This window comes from Oryzias melastigma, linkage group LG16 (assembly GCF_002922805.2).
Source record: "Oryzias melastigma strain HK-1 linkage group LG16, ASM292280v2, whole genome shotgun sequence".
In the NCBI taxonomy this organism is placed as follows: Eukaryota; Metazoa; Chordata; class Actinopteri; order Beloniformes; family Adrianichthyidae; genus Oryzias; species Oryzias melastigma.
In genome coordinates this window covers 2558075-2563897 of record NC_050527.1, presented here as the reverse complement: position 1 = coordinate 2563897, position 5823 = coordinate 2558075, and the positions used below count along the sequence as shown (strand labels likewise).

The window sequence follows — 5823 nt, the reverse complement described above, 5'->3', positions numbered from 1 at the left end:
TTTTTTTTTTTTTTTTACCAAATGAATAAAAAAAAGTTGAATTCAGAATTAAGTCGGCAAAATTTTTTCCAGTTAAAAAAGAAATCAGCAATATTTTCAACAAAGTAAGATCTTAATAGAAAATATAAGCAGTGCAAAGCATTAAAAAAATGGGAGCATATTTTTATTCAACAGTCTGAGCTTGCTACTATAAAAAGTTTGGTGTAGGGGGATGGTCTCTCTAACCAAAAAATATCCTATTTAAGTGTACGGCAAGTATAGTTCATCTATGCTAAAAGTGAACCAATATCCTTAAAGTTTACTTATATTGTAAACTTAAAATCTTCCAATTTAGTCTTAAGAAGTATTCAGTTAGTATACTTCCTATACTACGCGTACATGATCTATAGAATATGTTTATACTCAAATATATTCAATAAAATAAACTTCAGGTGTATCACTTTTTGCTCATTTTGCAAAAAGATACACACTATTCAGCAGCTTTAAAAAATTCAAGTTTTTTCAGAAATTCATAAAAAATAGATTCAAAACGATATTGAAATTTGTGCTTGGGTTTGCAGATTCTGACACAAAAAATAAATAGATCTTTTCCAGAAAGAAAGCATGCTTTTAAAGGTAAGACTTTTACTTCTTGAGAGTAAAAGGGTCAGAAAGTGATTTCTTCTATTTAAATATTCTTTTTTTTTTGCTTTGTTGTGAGTTCTGGACCCATCTGGAAGATTAGTGTCTGGGGTCAGTGCTACTTATACACCCATGTCAGCAAGTATGTTACAATGTAATCAAGCCACAGCCTTGTACGTGACCTCATCGCTGCAGGGCATTGCAGCTTGCAAGGCTAACACGAGGCTAATGAATGTCATTCATTGCATTTGGGTGCAAAGAAACATGCAGGCAGGCACAGGCGAGCAGAAATTCAACAGATCCATCCTTCCGATCACTGCTCCCTGAAGCCCTTGAGCTCACAATGAGAGCCAGTGTCTCCCTCAGTGGGAAGTCTGTGCTCTCCTCCCTGACCATTCCCCCTCATTTGAGACAGAAATAGACATTGCTTAGCCTTCCTGCTTCATTCTTTTAGGAAACCTGTGGTTGGATGAGTGGCTTCTTCCTCCAGCTTGTCTCCGTCTGCAACTGAAGTGCAGTTTAAAATGTTGAGCATGCCACTGAGAGGAAAAGGGAAGCCAGTTCACAGTGCAGAGGTGGGGAGCAGATGATGTCTCATGCACACACAAACTCATGCGTACCTTCAACAAAGCTAGCCGGCTTCTGACAGTGGCAAAATTATTATGGTGAGGTGAATATTACCCCTGTGGGACTTCATTTACCCCCGGCATATTCACTGAGTTTCTCTGTATTTTACTGCTCCTCATAATCCCAGCCAAGTACACACATGCACTTGCACGCACACTGCCACTCGTATCACCATATCACACACTATTTTTATGTCCATGAGGTTGTCAGGGTTATTATTGAGATCATTATGGGAGGTGGATGGCAGTCAGATGCCCCCTCCATTCCCATTCTTTTTGTTGCTGCTCTGAATTGCAGAGACCTCTCATGAAAGGTTACCGGAGCTTTCCTTCTGCAGCCTCCATTTCTCAGCAAAGCAAACAATCAAAACATAAACACAAACAACACATTCACATACTCAAAGAAATGATTTTGCATTTTGCAGATTGTGTTATTGTAATTCTCCTCTTGGTATTCAGCCCGTAAAGGTCACTGATGGACTTCTTTTGTTGTGCTGTTTGAGGTCTCTTTTGCCCATTGTGTTAACAAGTCATTAAAAATTGAGGGGAGTAAGGCAGGCCAGAAGACATTGCATATGTTTGGAAGCATTATTATTATTAAATAATCATGTTTGTCTCCTAAAATGAGAGTGACTCATGCCACAATATCAGTAATTAGATAAATTATTGATGGGCTTGTGGGTGGGTGAGAGGACGAAATGGAATTGCCAAACCCAATTACTGTCTTTTTCTGAGAGTGGCCCCATTAGGTTTGTCACTTAAACTACCAAATGGCAGCACTAATAAAACCACTACCAGCACTTATCCACTTAATTAATTGTAAGATGATTAATATTTTAATTGCTATGGATTAATTACCAACAGGGCCAAGAGGGAGGTGTGAAAATATTTTAAATGCTAATGCTGTTTCTCAACAAGGATGCTCGCACTGCCATTGTCAAAAAAAGATGAAATTCACAAATGTTTAAATTACTCACTAAATTAGTTAAAAATGTCTATTATTACAGAATTTCCTGATGCAGAGCTGGTGAAAATACAGTAAATAAAAGCTAAGTCTTTCCCCAAACACATAAAAACCAGTGCATGATTATGTCCAAGCATGAATTGAAGGTAACCTATCAGATATTATTAACTTCCTGTTGTCTGCTTCTTTGTGTTGCAGGTGCTTACGTAAATCTGAGATTAAAGTGGCAGTTTGAGGCCTGCTGCACACCGGGAAACCTGCAAGACGGTTATAAAGGGACCATGTTCTTCCACTAATACCTGTTAGCCCCCTCTCTCAGAGGGACACGGTGTCTACCGTGACTAACATGAATAAAACAAGTTGTTATTCTCTTCTAGACGAACATCCTCCAAGTGCCTGCAAACAAAAGTGGGGAATGATGGCAAGCTTTGGTTTTCCTGGAGCATTTGCAATGGAGATGGGCTCCCCAGACGCTTCATGGGCCCTGCAATGTGTCCTGTATTGTACAAAGTGTCTGCTTTGCTACAGGCAATGGGTGGTTATTCTAAGTGCAAATAACTAGATATCTAGTTTGCAGTGTAAACAAAACCTAGTATTGATGCACTATCAACCTATTACCATGTGCTATATGTGTCATATTGCATGCAACTTACTACTTATGTGGTTGAGTAACAAACAGTTGCTAGTAGGCTGCAAGACATTGGAAGGTGGGAAAGTATGGTGCACTGGGGTTCTGTTCTCTATTTTCATTTCCTCTATTCCTTATTTTTCATTTTGTTCTCCATGCCTCTGTTTGGTGCAATGTGATTCATGTGTTGTCCCTCTTTCCCACTCCCCTCTGGGGGAGCGGGAGAGATTCTTGATTTTCAGGTGGCTCGTCTGTGGTCCTGTTCTTGGTGTGGACCTCGCCTCTGGCTCGTCTTGCGTCTCGGAGCAGTAGAGATTCCAGATTTTGGGTGGCTGGTCTGTGCTCCTGTTCTTGGCAGATGACCTCGCCTCTGGTCCCCCCCAGCTGTCCCAGCTCCTATGGATGAAGCCCATCTGCTACCCTATTTAAACATGTAGTTGTAGAGTTAGATAAGCCAATTCTTCTTTAACAGTCCTGATACATCGCCTGTTCATCCTGGGAGAGGATCCTTCTTTCATGCGGACATACCTGAGGTTTTCTTTAGATTTTCCGTACCAAGAAGTAGAGTCTAAGGGCAGGGATCGGGGTTTAGTTTAGCTTAGCAACCAGGTTTTTTTTATATTTTATGACTGATTTTATGTTTTTGTACAATTGCTGATGTGAAGCCCATTGAGAAAAATGTATTGTAATATTGAGCTATATAAATACAACGGAGTTGAATCAACTCCAGAGGCACAAACTGTTGCTTCTTCATTTGAGTCAAAACTATTCTAGTTAATGACTCACGAGGACTCAGGATTTGAAAAAGACAGAAGGTTAAAATGAGAAAAATGAAAGTGCAGCAGATGAGTTGAGAAATTAGTAGAAAGTGGGGGAAGTCTCAGAGGACTGAGACCTGTTATGGCACACGGCACAAACCAGCTGGGTGATAATTAGTATCCTGTGTTTAGCAAGGCACCTTTGTGCGGGGCAGCAAATACGACTCCTGCCTTAACCAGTTAGTTGGCCCATTTAGCATTGTGCAGTGGTGTGAGAGTCGGGTATGTTGGGATATTTCCTGCTGCTCACCTCTGAAAGCGTTCCCCGCTGAAAGTGCTGGCAAGATGGCATTGGTTGGCACCTTGGACAGCGACACAGATGTGTGAGCCAAAGCACATCGGGAGGGTTGGCTGGGGTCGGCCCGGAGAGTAACTTGGTGTCCTTGGGGAAGGTGGAGGAATGACCCCATGAAGATTCAGCTGGGAGTCTGGTGAGCAGAGGGCCCAGATGTGTATGTTTATAAGCAAGTCTTTCACAGTCTCCATGTGTGCCCACTGCCAGCTTTCACCAGAACAGCTGGCTCCCACCATCTGCTGCTCATCTTCGTCAGCACCAGCAGAACAGAAAGTCTGTGTTTTCTCCGTGTGTTTGTGGTCTTTTTTCTTTCTCTGTTATGCTAAATTTAATAAATTATGCATAAATACGCTATCAAACTGATTGTACAGGAAAGCTTGCCATGACTGCACATTTGTTCTTCTTAGACATGAAAAATTGGACTTTTGTCTTTTACTTTTGTAGTAATAAGAGGAGATTCGTGTAAATTTCTCTAAAAGAAGCGCAGTTCTGTGTGTGTTAACTTTTCCCTTTGGTTGTTAATCTTTCGCTCTAAGCAAGTCTACTCTATCAAACACATTCTGAGGAAAAAAATAAGGATTGGGAGGTTAGTGGGGGGGTTAGTATGCTAAAATCCACCCAAAACAAGACACATGAGACATCTGGTTCTCGTGTTAATTAGGGAGCCAATATCACAAGTTAAATCAGAGATAGAGGGAAGGTTTGAGGGAAAGGAAGATGAAGAAGGGGGGAAAGATGGAACAGAGAGAGGGAAAAACTGAAGAGAGAGGGAGTGCAGAGTGTTGATTTGCAAAGAGCCCGAGGGCAGCCCACAGGGCAGAAAGGGGAATGATAGACTGGCTAACCAGCCGCTGATCAGGCATGTGCAGCTCCCTTCCTTTTATCAATGTTGGAAAACTAAAGTGGAAAGAGAAAATCTGTTAGCTGCACACTTATTTGCTTCAAAGTCACTCTTAAAAAAAGTGTCATTTGATGTCGAGCTAATCCATTATGTCTTTTGATCTCCAGATAGCAACAAACTTCCATTTTTAGACACACACACACACAAAGCGCACCCTCACACTGCCCAGCAAGTAAGCTACTCTAAGACGACAGTAATGAAAAATGATGTTCCTTTACCTCCTCAAATTTGAGGAGTACCAGTGGTGGCAAAAAGCGAGTAATCTGTAATCGGAGAGACGTGAAGTGGAGTGGTGCTAATGCGACTGCAACCCGCTGTTCCCCGACGAAGATAGTGCTGGAGGGGAGGAAGAAGATGAGGGGAGCGAGAGGCCGAGGGATGAGCGGGAGGAAGAACCCACACAGAGGCGGTTGGGGGATCACTTGCTCCAAACATAGCAGAAGGTACAGAGCAAGGCACACTGTGTGGGCCCCATTATTTTTATTCCCCATTCTCTTTTACCCCATCTCTCTTTTTAAAGACGGCAGGATTTTTCTCCTCCTCCCTGACATAAAAGTAAACAACGTTGCCTGCAGGCACAATTTTCCCGGCAACACAATAAAATGTGCAGTGAATTTATGATGGTCATCCATTAGCTCTTACCAAGGAAACATCACCCGTATCTGTCGTCCATCATTATAATAGAGGGTTAATGCACCGAATTTACATAAAAAAGTCATATTGTCTGCATGAATTATTTACACCCTCAGCTGTTTTTTCCAATTTCTCTGGTTTTTTCCCCCCTCTCCATCCTCTTGTTTGTAGTGAGGGGGATTTGGGTCCAGAGTCGCATGGAGAAAGTTTGACAGTAAATTCTGCAGGGAGATGGTCCTGTTGATCCCACCTCTCAGGCCCAAAATTTCTCTTCAATTTGTCATCTTTTTACCAAGTTTTTGTTCAAGACGGACAATGAGTGCTGGGGACAATGTGA

At 41.7% G+C, this 5823-nt stretch overlaps 1 long non-coding RNA gene across 1 annotated transcript in view; it reads right to left on the bottom strand.

Annotated features, from left to right (window-relative positions):
- The window catches only part of LOC118599786, a 10453-nt gene extending 6248 nt beyond the window's left edge, over positions 1-4205 (bottom strand). The window contains exon 1 of the long non-coding RNA XR_004949289.1: positions 3908-4205. This is a non-coding gene — a long non-coding RNA (uncharacterized LOC118599786). The remainder of the gene's footprint in view (positions 1-3907) is intronic.
- Positions 4206-5823: the final 1618 nt, after the last annotated feature.